General features: G+C 46.0%; 1 long non-coding RNA gene across 1 annotated transcript; it reads right to left on the bottom strand.

The window, feature by feature from the left end:
• Positions 1-1,521: 1,521 nt before the first annotated feature.
• LOC142600191 (uncharacterized) lies at positions 1,522-13,431 on the bottom strand. Its single transcript, XR_012833638.1, has 4 exons — positions 13,294-13,431; positions 12,883-12,966; positions 12,504-12,553; positions 1,522-1,648 (listed from the first exon to the last, which is right to left on the bottom strand). It is a non-coding gene; the product is annotated as an uncharacterized LOC142600191 (long non-coding RNA).

The following is a 13,431-nucleotide window of genomic DNA, read 5'->3' as shown; positions in this document are numbered from 1 at the left end:
CCTTCTTTAATTTTATTAATTTAACCCCTACATGGGAATGCCTTGGACTAGTCACCAGCCATGGCAGCACTGTCGCTGTGCATTTCATTTTACAAACGAGGCCATTTCCTAAGGAGAGAGCGTGGCCGGGAGATAAGAGAAGGGACAAGTGATTTGGGACAGGAAATATGGCTCATAAAGCCACGTTTGGCAGGTGATCAAGGCTTTAAATAGCTGCTGCTTCTTGATATCCAGAACTTTATTAAACTCTGCACTTAATGGGATTTCGCAACGTGGAAGTTTTAGGTGGCAGGAAGCCATCTGCTCAGATCAGCTTTACATCGCCCCTATAGAGCCCTTATACCATCACCTTCTCTCTCTCCCTTCATTTCTTGTTGCCTTCCCCACATCCCATTCCCACCTGCAAGAAGCCATCAAAAATCCTCCAGAGCACGTGCACTGCATTGCACCCAGGAATTTTGCTACTGCAGCTGCAAGAATTGCATTTAACAAGGAAAACACACAGAACTGTTTCTAAACTGACAACACCAGGGCCATCATTGTGTTTTGTTCTCTTTTCCCTTTCCTCCTGCCCTGATTGAATTACTCCACCATTAATCTGAGTGACCCACTGCAAATCCCCCCTATTCCCAGAAAACAAGCAGCAACAGGGAAGAATTTGATAGAGCCCTTATCGACATTTCTAAACACTCCTGTAATCCCACACTAAATCCAGTCAAATAAAGCAGGTCACCTGCTATGATTTCTTGCTTGCTTTCTATTAATAGACTTTTTCTTTTGTCCTTAATTAAGGACAGAGGTGCCTAAGCAGGAGGAAGGTTTATGCACCAGGAAAATAAAAATAATTCTACCCCACCTTTTTCTTTTGGTGTCCATCACCATCCAAGCTTTACCATAACTCCAGTTGTTTTTTTTCTATGCTTTCCTCTGCCTTCCCTGCTATTTGCCATGCCATCAGCAGATCCCAGGAATATCACCATGACCTTCTGCAAACATTCTGATGGGGATCAGTGCTGGAGAGAAGGGATGGGGATGTCCCCAGGGACATGGTACATGTGATGTAGGGATGGGGGGAGGTCTCCAGGGGTGAGGACAAGGAGCTGAGATCTTGATGCAATGGGAAAAGGAGCAAAAGTGCTGCTGTTGGGGTGGAAATCAACAGTGCATGAGGGAGAGGATTTGGGGAGATGTCAGATGGGTGGTTGGATGTGGAGATATTGTGCGGATGTAGGAAATGGGGAGGGAGCAGGATGCAAGGTCCAGTCCATGGCATGGAGAAGGATGGCAAGCGTTTGTACAGACGAGAGGTGTTGCGTCTGTAGGAGTGTCACCATCCCTGGAGGGATTTAAAAGATGTGTAGATGTGGTGCTTAGGGACATGGTTTAGTGGTGGGCTTGGCAGTGCTGGGTTAACGGTTGGACTTGATGACCTTAAAGGTCTTTTCCAACCAAAACAATTCTATGATTCTATGACATGACTTTGCTCTAACCTAGTGGAGGAGTCACATTAAAAAGTGTGGTCCCCAGTTGTCCATAGAGGCCTCAGCCTTCCCCTATGGGGACCTGACGCAGTGATGCCTCCAGTGACAAAGATGCACCTACTTGGGAGGTGGGATGGTCCATCACCTTCCTGACCAGTGATGCCATCCTGGAAGAGAGAAAAGGCAGAAAATGAGTTGTCAAGAAAAAAATCCCACGGAGAAATGGGGAGGAGGATGCTGGAGCTGTCTGAAGGCTGATGGTGCAGTTCAAGACCTGAAGGAAAAGGAAGACCGCAGTGCTGGAGAAGAGGGGTCAGAAGAGTGCGTTGGCTATATATAATTGGCTTCCTTTGAGGTCAGTTTTATCTCACAGACTGGAATGTGTCCTCGATCCCTCAGGGACCTATATAACCCAGGTCAGTGCCTGGGCTATTCAGGGGGCTCAGTGTGATGAGAGGTCTCATCTTCTCGAGAGGCCAGAGCTGGCTCTGAGCAAAACACCGTAAGAAGAGAAGCTTTTGTGCTATTTCAGCCTCGCGCAGAGCTGTCTGGAGGATTAAAACTCCTTCGATGCAACACAAGGCAGGAGAAACCTCAAGAAAAGAGGAGTGCCTGGATGAGCCAGTCAAACCCAACTACGTTGGGTTTGGACTCTGCAGCTCAGGACTGGCTCAGTTGGAGGCAAAAATGCTAGGACTGGGGGACATCCAAGCTGTTGCCCCCAAACAAGGATTTTTTAAAGTTAAAACGCCACAGCATGTTTCCTTCCAGCATGTCCATTCCCTATTTCTGTGACTGGCTTTGATTTAAGAAACAAGCCCAAGGAGGAGTGATAAATTCATTGCCTCTCTGGCAGAAATTTCAAATTTCAGCCTTTTTAGGACTTCTATGGAAATTCCAAATTAGAAAACACAGTAAAAAATAAAAGTGCAGTGATTCTCTATTCCTCTCCTGCCTGTCTCTTCCTCTGACCGCTTCCCTGATGATCTCTCCAGTATTTCTGTTGCGAGAGGCTCTAATCTGGATTTGCCTTACTTAGCAGGTTCAGATCATGAGGCTCAGAAGAAAACCTCTGACAACTGATGAATACAAAATACGGACTAATTCCCCAAGAGGAGGAAAGCCAAGCAAAATGCTTTTGTTGCCCTTCTGTAGCTGTAGTCCTGCAAAATTATTTTACTGCCCTGGGAATGGGGTTAAACGGTTGCTTGCTCTTGCAGCAAATAACTCGAAAAATGTGTGGTTTTCTGCTCAGGGAGAGATTTCCTGCTTTTAATTCAATAAAGACCCAAAATGTGGTATGTTAAACATCCCACCCTCACCCAACAGAGCCTTTTCCTTTTCAAGAAAGGAAATAAAATTGCAAATGCATCTGAAACCCATCACTTTGCTTTCAAAACCATTTAAAACATTCAAAAAACCAACTAAACCCACAGGTATCCCTAGGAATATGGACACTTTTTTTGGTAATCTTTCAGTTCTGTCTGATTTGAACCCAATGAGCTGCTTTTCTGCATCTCCCATCACCTGAGCTCACCTCTGGACACAGCCTTTCTGGGAGGGACCATCTGATACAGGATTTTGGCAGACCGTCTTATTCAGGTTATAAAAATAAGTGGAGACCAGTGGAGAAATAAGCTGCAATGACCAATGTGCTGCATGAGGCAGGAGAGTTTATGTTGGATTTCAAGAAATACTGGGTATATAATATTTTTCAAGCTTGTGCTTACTCTTAATTCTGCCCATGTCGCATCCCCAGCCCACTCAGAGATGCTAAGCCATTAACTCCATGCTAGCAACGTGCTAAGCCACCACATCTCTGGGGCTTGGGGGGTCTCATGTGCTTCAGACAGCATAAAACCTTCAAAATGCAGTGTGCACTTATCAGTAAGGGAAAGTTCTGTAAAAAAAAAAAGTTCAGGTAGTCATAGGCCAGCATTTTGGATCTTGGGGTACAAAATAATACCTGCGAGCTAAATGGATTAATATTTTATTAGATCACATCAGGTCAAGAAAAAAGCAGCCCAAACATGTTTTCAATGAGCAACTCAAGGTGCCCTGAAAATTACATATAGAAAGCACTATGGAAATGATTTGAAATCACTTGGATTTATGAAAAGCTTGCTGAAAATGCATGTGCAGAAAAGCATGCGTGCACAGAAAATCATGCATACATAGAAAATTGTACATGCACAGGAAAAAACCATATGCACAGGAAAAAAAATCCATAGAAAAGAATGCATGCTTAATTCTTGAGGAAGACAGTTTTCTGGGTTACTGACCTGTTCTGATCACCTGAAATTGAAGGGCAACAAACGCAAGCAAGCAATGCTTTTATCTTCACCACCGTCAGCAAGGACAGAACTTGGTCGCTTATTGCAAACAAATGATTCATGGCCAAGGGTATGTGTGGATGCCGGAGGAATTCACCTCCACATCACGGAGTACTTTGAACTGGGAGAACACCACTGCATTGCCAAGAGCACGTAAACACCACGATAGGATTCTTCCACGAAGGCGATGCCGTAAGGTCAGGATTTTCAGCGGTGTTTACAAAGTGCTTAGCTTCTACCTTCTGAAAAGGAGATCCTTTAAGCTGTCACACAGTGGGATCTCCTAGCAAGGCTAAAAGCACCTCATTTTTCTCATCAGCAACCCAAAATCTTGACTTGGGAGACTTGGTATCGCTACGTGCTCACTTGCTGGGGTCAGAGTGTGTCCTTCAGATGAGGGAATGAGGTGGGTTACAGGTTTTTCCATGCTGCATTTTATATCAGTCTCATGACATTACCTACAAATCCCATGGTGTGCCTTGCTTCCAAGAACTGCCAAGCACTTTACAATACGATCCATAATACCCGGAGAGGGGGGGGCGGGAGCTCCTTCAGCCCCTCTGTTGATGCTGAACTGCTGTCAACCTGAAACCATGAGTGTCACAGGGCCAGAGAGCACGAAGCAGCGTGACCCTGTGGCCCAAATCCTTGGTGCATCTAGACCCAACTCTCTGCTGCAGGTCGCAGGAAATCTGTAGTAAAGCTGAGACCTGAATCCCCCCTCCTGTGTCCTGGGGTCTTAACCACGGCACTGCCTTCCCCCTTATAGTTAAGCCCCAAAGACAAAATTGGGGGCAGATACCTGACCCATTTCAACCACCTTTTGCGACCACCATCGCGTCCTTTCAAACATCGTCTGCTTGATGCTGCTCCTGCCCAACTGCCGTTTTAAGGTCTCATCCTGGTGGCAGCCAGACAGCCTGGCTCCCATCATTGCCAAACGATTTGCAGGATGCAGGGGTACCCAAACTGCAAAGCCCTGACAAATAAACCAGAGGGGTGGGATGAACACTTTTCCAGGTCCTCTGGGTCTCCGTATCTTACCCCCTTACAGGGAGAAGCCCTGTGAGAGACAGAGAGAAGTTTTGTCTTCCAGCCACTCAAGTAAGTGATGGTGTGTCCCAGCACCAGTCACACCAGCATCTCCAGCTCCTCAAGCTATTAATTACCCATGGCCAATACCAGGAACATCCTGAGTGTTTGTCTGTAGAAGTGATTAGTGACCACTAATGATAGCAGGAGCTGATCGAATCAGAGGAGCCATCCCACCGTCTGTACCAGCCTTTAAGACTGACGTGCACAACACTCACTTTCGCTCTATCTTCAAATCATCATCGTATCAGCAAGAAGGGGCCTCTGTAGGAACACAGCCAAACATGGATTATTTTATATGTGAACCCAGAAAATGTCTTGTATCTTCTTAAGTCATTATGAGACATCCTGTGGCTCTACAAGCCACACATTGTGGTTATAGATGAGATGGAAACTTAGACCATATCTTGAAATTGGGTTTTGTATAATAATTCCAAATAGAGAGAAGATTCCTTACCAAATAATCCTGTGGAGAAAGTATGCTAGAGGCATATATGTAATTCCTATAAAAAGGCAAGTTCCTGGGTGTAAAGCTGGTTAAAACAGGATCAGCAAATCCCCTTCTCCCATGGGAGCAGTGCTGTCCTCTGAGAACAACTTTGCTCCTCACATGGGGACAGCTTTTCTGGCCAAATTGCACTAGACCACTTTGAGGACATGCCCGCAGAGGCAGGGTTGGAGGCAGGGAATCTGTAGAGTGCTTCGTACCAGCCTGGTGGGTAGCAAGTGCAGTCTGATGTTCTACCTGGGTCACTTTGGTGCTTCAGGGCTTGGTGTCCTCTCCTGGCTCATTTTTCTGCCTTGTTTTGTCACTGCTGTTGATTTGCTCCTGGTTTAGAATCCAATTTCCAGTCTCAGCTTGAGTCCTGCTTCAGATCCTGGCTATGGGGCTCTAACCATTGAGCCAGGTGGCCATCCAGCCCCAAGACATTAAGAAATCACCTCTTCAGAGCAAAATGAGCTTCTTACATAAAAGCACAACAGAGTGGTATCTACACTCAGGGCTTGTTCAGCCCTGGAAATTTTGGGTTAACTCACCACATCTCCTCTACAGACAAATCCAGAGGATGCTCCTGGCATGGGCCTTGGAGCAATTGGCCATTGCACTGCAAATCCTCCAAGGACAGAGACCATCCCACTAGAAAACAGAAGGGCTGCACATTATATATTATTGACTAAACGTGAGTCGCCATCATTCCAAAGTAGCCAGGATGGCAGATAATTTATGGTAATTTGCTGAATACTGAGGCTCCTCTACTTGTAGTAGGCTATGCCCTGAGGTGGAAAGCACTCATAGCTGGAGCAGCCTGTGCTTCAGCTGTTTTCCACTTTCCCAGCCCTGGAAGAGAGCTTGAGAGAACAGGATGGAAATCAGAGCAACCTAAGGGCTGCTCCAAGTGATGCTTGGGATGGATAGTTGGAGCGAGTCCAGAGGAGGCCATGGAGATGATGCGAGGGCTGGAGCACCTCTGCTATGGAGACAGGCTGAGAGAGTTGGGCTTGTTCAGCCTGGAGAAGAGAAGGCTGCGGGGAGACCTTAGAGCCCCTTCCAGTCCCTGCAGGGGCTCCAGGAAAGCTGGAGAGGGGCTGGTGCCAAGGGCAGGGAGTGACAGGCCAAGGGGAATGGCCTGAAGCTGCAGGAGGGGAGATGGAGATGAGATGGGAGGCAGAAATCCTTCCCTGTGAGGGTGCTGAGGCCCTGGCCCAGGTTGCCCTGAGAAGCTGTGGCTGCCCCTGGCTCCCTGGCAGTGTTGAAGGCCAGGTTGGATGGGGCTTTGGGTAACCTGGGCTAGTGGAGGGTGTCCCTGCCCATGGCAGGGGTTGGGACTGGATGGGCTTAGAGGTCTCTTCCAACCCAAACCCTTCTGTGATTCTATGATTCTATGATTTGGCTCACAAAGACATATGAAAGAAAGAAGCAGAAAAGTACCCTGTGTGCTCTCATGATCCTTTCCTGATCACTTCCCAAATATGCCATCTGCACTTCATGTTGCAGTTCTTTTCAGTGATCTGCCGCATGAGAAGTTTCTTGGCTGAAAATGAACCAGTGTTTTGGGGATTCCCAAGAACAGACCAACAGTTTTGGAGTATAAATGGGAAGAGGGGAAATACTCCTCTCACAGGCCAACTTCCAACAGCTCTTTTCTGTTGGAAGCACTTTCAGACTCATGGCAGTCCTGATAACCCCATGTCTCCAACTCCAGAAGTCAATATGATTATCAAAATATAGATAAATGCACACACATATATATATGCACACACAAGCACCCATACTATAGATGATTATGGAGGTTTTGCTGAATCCAGATGAACAAATAAACATGGTATAGTCTGCAGAAGTGTGGATTGAGAAGAGACATATAATAGAAGACAGATACAGAGAAGGGAATTATCTTGTCTTCATGCACGTACTGGATGGGAGAAAAAGCAATGGGCCTAATTACAGGCGGGAAGATTTGGGTTAGGAATGGATTGGCTGGAGAGGTTGTGGCATCTTCATCATAGAGAGTCTTTAAGAGCACGTTAACACTATGTCTACCTGGTGACAAATGACATGGATGGACTTGATCCTCCCTTGAGATAAGGGGCATGGCCCTACTGACCTCTTAATATCCCTTCCCATCCCTATTTCTCGATGATTGCAGTGCTGGGAACGATAATATCATCTGCATTCTCACCTCCCCTGCTCTAAGAGGATTTGCCCCAGGATGTGCCTTAGCTAATAGGCTTCGGCAGATCTTTCGTGAGGCCAGGTTTAGCGTGACCTGCTAGGACGTGATCAATACCTCTTCCTTCTGATGACACCAGTGTCCAATGGTTTTTCCCATTACTGGGTTTTGTTGCTTCTACTGCTCTGCAGTGGTCAATACAAAAGAAAGTGAGGCAGTAGGAGGCCTCTTTACCAAACTAAAGCTTTCAATGAAGATTAAAAGTTTATTTCTGGACTGAGGTCCAGAATCCAGGCACTCAGTGTGGGAGGTGAAGGCAGGTGGCTTTGAGGACTTACTGCTGTCTTCATTTCTCCAGCTCTTGCACTAGGTTTTGGCTCTGTCTTCGGGCTTTAAAACTTACGTCCTTGACTCCAGTTCTCTGAAGACTACAGAGAAAGTGTCTGGGGTCCAGATTTTTTTTTCTCATTGATGAGCTGTGGCTAGGCCACATTGACTCAAATGTTACTTCTCCAGATCATGCAGAGCATTTCCATCTTCAACTCTGTCCTCACAAATCTCCTCCCAACCACAGGTTAAGAAGATAGAATAGATTTATTGCTTCAGAGCAAAGGTCCATCTACTTCAGTAGCATTTCTCCATTGGTGACCAAAAGCAGATGCCTGGGAAGAGCAGGATGATCACAATGTGAAGATCCTCCATAACACTTCCCCAGCTCCCAGCATTTTGCAGTCTGGGTCTTCCTGAGCAGGTGACATCTTTGTATTTAACAGTAAATCCCATGAATGTTTTTGCCCAGTTCCCTTAGAAGAATTTTTCAAAACTTGTATCTTCACAGGTGATTTTATTTCCAAAGTTAGAAACTTTCACGCCTCTGGACTTTAAATTAGTTTCACCACATGGGAAAGAGAACTTGGAGTCCATGTGGGTAGTCCTCTGAAAAGGTTGGCTCTTTGCTTAGCACTAGCTAAAAAAAAGCAAATAGGATGATAAGAATTACTAGGAAAGGAATAAAGAATGAAAAAGAAAGCATCTCTGTACCACTGAGTAAACTCATGATGTGAGTTAATATTCAAGCAGTGAGTGAAGTTCTGGTCTGAGAAGGACAAAAAAGGATAATCAGAGCTAGAAACCTCTTCTGTACATGTAGGCACACGGTAGGAGTCCTTAACCTGGGAAAGAGATGATGGACGGGATGGCAGTGGCAGTCTGTGAAACTCTGAATGGAGAGGAGAAGGTGACAAAGGAATTGTTCCTTAGAACCCAGAAAATGAGGAACATCCATGGAAATCTTTATGCAGACACTTTTGGAGCAAACAGAACGTTTTTTTAGTTTTCCCTTCCAGAACCCACTGTCAGCAGAAGCTGGGGTGGCCAAAAGCATGCAGGTTCAAAAAGAATGAGAAAAATTTGTGGAAAATAAGTCTACTGGACTCCTAAATGCAGCACCTCAAAAGCCATTTCCTGCTCCCATGCTGGCAGAGAAAATTACAGCAATGCCAGTCTTCCCCTGTTTTGTAATTACCCACTGTTGGCCATAAGTAGAGACAGGTCATGGGTTGATGGACCATCAGGCTAACCCAAAACCTGCGTAAACTCCCATGTCCTTCAAAACACTGAAGCAAATACACCAGATTCCATCACCACTTGCCTGCTTGGACCATGCAGGAATACATGAACATAGAAACATCCTTACTTTTGTAGGTTTTATAAAAAACAACTTAAACGCCTTCCAAAGAGCAGTAGGAGAAATTAAAGATGGTCTGGCATCAAAACAATCCTTTAGAATTTGAGTGCAGTATGTGGAACCCCTGCACAACTGTATCAGTTCAAATTTTCAGATTTGAGTCATAGAATCACAGAATCACAGACTGGTTTGGGTTGGAAGGGACCTCTAAGCCCATCTAGGTCCAACCCCCTGCCATGGGCAGGGACACCCTCCACTAGCCGAGGTTGCCCAAAGCCCCATCCAACCTGGCCTTCAACACTGCCAGGGAGCCAGGGGCAGCCACAGCTTCTCAGGGCAACCTGTGCCAGGGCCTCAGCACCCTCACAGGGAAGAACTTCTGCCTCCCATCTCATCTCCATCTCCCCTTCTGCAGCTTCAGGCCATTCCCCTTGGCCTGTCACTCCCTGCCCTTGTCACCAGTCCCTCTCCAGATTATTTTTTTTTCATCTATCCTTTTTCTTATCCATGCAAGAGCAAACAGCTTCTTCATATATACATGACCTCAGATGGTTAGCCTGAAATCCTACCCAAATAATGAGTAGTACAAGAGAAGTAGTCAAGTAAAATTTTAAATCCCCATAGCAGAGCAAAGAGATATATATATAATCAGGGCCATATATATAGATATATATAGCAAATATCTGGAAAATATCAGGAAATCCATAGGCTTTATGGTCTTCCCTGTCTCACAGGCCTTCATCTCACACTCAATTGCCCCTGTATTTAAACTCATAATGTGTATTTGTCCTTGAAGACTTTCCAGAAAGGTTTGGGAATCCCAGGAGAGAGCTACTGCCTGTGGGAACTGGACCAGATGGTTCATCCTATGGCTCGATACTTGTCTAGCTGTCTACTGGGATCCAGTGGGAAGCAGTGGAAAGCCGTGTGTTGGGCTGAGGAACGTGGCCTTTGGGGATTACCATGAAGGAGAGCATTTTCTGACCGTGAGGGAGAAGGAAGCCATGGCCAGGGTGGAGAGGGAAAGATCTGGTGGTGAAGGAAATGTTTTCAGTAGAAAAGTCCTTTCTACTGACTCTTGAAGGGACTAAATCTGGACTGAGATATACAAGTGGCCACACTCTTCCTTTTTTTACTGCTGTGCCACCTCTCCTGCTGCTCCTCCAGCCATGCCCAGCCCTAAAGTTTGGCAAGGGAGAACCAGCAGCACAGCCTGGCATCATCAATGTCGTGTGCTGGGGCAGCAATGACCTCTGTGCTGCACACATGCTCTCAGCTAGACGTGAAATCCATCCCGTTTCAGTCCTTGGCTGAAGGATGTGGATATCCCGGACACAGTGAGGTCCGATATAACAGGATTGCAAGTGCTTCTTCAAGGGTATAGATGCCAACTGGACGGGCAGGTTTAGAAAGAAGGAGAGGGGAAATAGGGACCACCAGAGATGGCCACCAAAGGAGGAGGCGAGGCTGCAGGGACTGCGGAGCTATGGGGCTAACACGGAGAGGAGTCTTGCTTTACCTGTGTTGTTTATGCTTTCTGAGGAAGGGAACAAGTTTTGCACTAAATATCTGTCAAATCTGGCCATCACTTCTTCTCATTTTTGAGTAAGAATGTAGCAATTTTGCTTGCTTGCTTTAAAATAATCAGTAATTTCAACTTGTTTGGCCTGTTTCTTCCTAGATTGATATTCTTCCTTTTCCTTCTCTCTCGATATCTATACGTATTCATAGAAACCCTTCTCAGACACTCCAGCACCACGGGATGAGATGAAGAGCCATTTAGAGGCTCTGTAGAGAGTAAAGACAACCTAAGGTGACCAGATCAGGTTTTGTCCTTCAGCTTTTAGGTGCCACCAACAAGCACCACCCTTATACTCCATTTCCTGGCCTGATCCTGCAGCTCTGGGGTGCACAGAGAGCATTTGCAGAGACAGTCTTGCTGCAGTCAATGTGAGCCCCTGGGTGAGTAAAGGGTTGCAAGGTTGGGTCTGTCTGGTTCCTACTGCCCACATGCATCTGTGGAACGACTCTGCTGGGACCCGTGGGAGTTGTGAAACAAGGCTGGTAACTTTTCCCTGCAGACTTTGTTAATTCTGAGTTGGTTTATATTTGGCTGTGATGCAACCCCCTAAATTTAACACCATGGGGGAACTGAGGCACCTCTAGTGCATTGATCCATCACACGTGATCTCTACATAGAGCCCTGAAATTGCAGGATTATCAAAAATGTTGCAGAAATTATGTCCTTTTCATAGCACATCAAGTGCAAGCTATTCTAACACTGTGGGAAGGCTCAGGTTATTGCTCAGATTGGCTGGGCCAGGAGCAATTGAAAACACAACCTTCTGCAGGACATCCACAATCCCTTTCTACTGTACAATTGCAGAGTGCAGCGGGGATGGTTTGTTAGCTGACTTCTCTAGGGAAGAAGATGGATTTTTATTCCAAGATCCTTCTTCATTCATCAGGGAGAGGCATTTTCAACCATGCATGGATTCTGGAGATATGCTTTGAAATTCAAGAGCCAATATAAAATCTCCAAGCACAGATGAAAGCCAAAGTCCTGGAGACAAATACATTTCAGCAGCAGAGCCCTGTCAAGCAGGGTCTTCTGCTGTCTTAGTAGCAAGTGCCAAAGAAGAAACCCCAGTAGCAGAAATGTCAGGTCTTTATTCTAGTGGTTTTATGTTTTTCTCCTTGCAGCTGCATTTCCAATTTTGTAACTGAGAACTTAACTCTTTTCCTTGTTAAAATAACCCTCACCTGTAATCAGTGCTTACTGTTAATTCATGTAAAACTGGTGGCTGGTGAAGCCCACTTGCTCTAAAAGAGCAAACTGAAACATTGGTAACAACCCCTGAAATTTCCCTTCAGCTATTACTGTAGGGTAGAGTAGTCAAAACTTCAGCTTTTGATAGACAGAAGCACTTCAGGGCAAGAGCATTTGTGCCTTCTCATGGACCACCAACAGTGATGCTCCCTTGCGTTCACAGGAGAGAGCTCTGGGACAGGGTGAAAGGGCACAAAACTATTTTTACAAGGCATAATTAGCAAGCATGGGTTTGATTGCAGTTTTTCTCAAATGTGAATGCTTCTAAATTAGTATTTTCAGCAGATCTGAGGCGTCTTTTGGATGTCCTGGTAAATTTAAGATCGTTATTACTGATTTGTGTTGCAGGAGCTTCTCACCCATGGTCCAAAGAGTATCACGGTAAGTTTTGAGTCAGTATCACAATCCTACCTTAAAGCTGGTCATAGAAGTTGTAGTCAGACTTAGCCAAGTGGGAAAACCTGTGAAAATACAGAAAAAAAGAAAAAAAACGAGGCAAATTCTCCGGTAGAAATGGTGAAATTTGCTATAGCAAAGGAAACCAAAGCCCTGATGCTCTCATGGTGATGTTCCCACCCTGAGACAGACCTCCAACCTCCATCCTTGGAGACTCGTTTGGTCTGAGACCCTCCTGAGTCCCTTTGGTTGGCTCCCAACACCTCATCAGAAGAAACCATTTGATCCAAGACCTCAGGACCTTAGACCAAGGATGGACTGGGGCAGATCAAGCTGGAGAAAATTCCAGCTGCAACATTTTGGGTCCGGGATCCCTGTGCTCTCATGTCCATACCCTTGCTCTTTTCCTTTGAGAGCCGCATGGCTGGCGTCATCCACGTGCAGTCCTCATCTCCTCTCCTCCTGCTGAGACAAATCCCTGGATGTGGATATGTACATAGTCTTAACATCAAGGCAACGCTTGTTGCCTCCAAACTGACATCTCCCAGTTTGCAATCCTGTGGAGCCCTTTCCTACATCTTAGAAAGACCACAAGCATCCTCCCAGTTTCTAAGAAGCATCAGCTTTTTTTCAGCCAAGGGAAGAGACAAGCAGCAGATAACATGGAGCACAGACCCACCAACTGGAGCAAGACAGTTTTGAAGGAAACAACTCAAAATCTCTTCTCCTAAAGCAGAGGTGCCCAGAACATGTTATGGCTAAGCCTGGAGAAACCTAAATACCCATACAGCAGTGGTTAACTTACCTCTCCACCCCGTAGAAAGGTGGTCCCTTCTCACCAGGCTACTGTGCAAGGATGGCGTGCATCATCTTCTCTGCTCCCCTAGTAGAAGTCATCCCATGCTCTGTGCGGGGCTGAAACTCCAAGGGAGGATTGCAGGAG

The sequence above is a fragment of the Balearica regulorum genome, chromosome 1, assembly GCF_011004875.1.
Source record: "Balearica regulorum gibbericeps isolate bBalReg1 chromosome 1, bBalReg1.pri, whole genome shotgun sequence".
NCBI classification, from domain to species: Eukaryota; Metazoa; Chordata; class Aves; order Gruiformes; family Gruidae; genus Balearica; species Balearica regulorum.
This window is presented reverse-complemented; position numbering and strand designations above follow the sequence as displayed.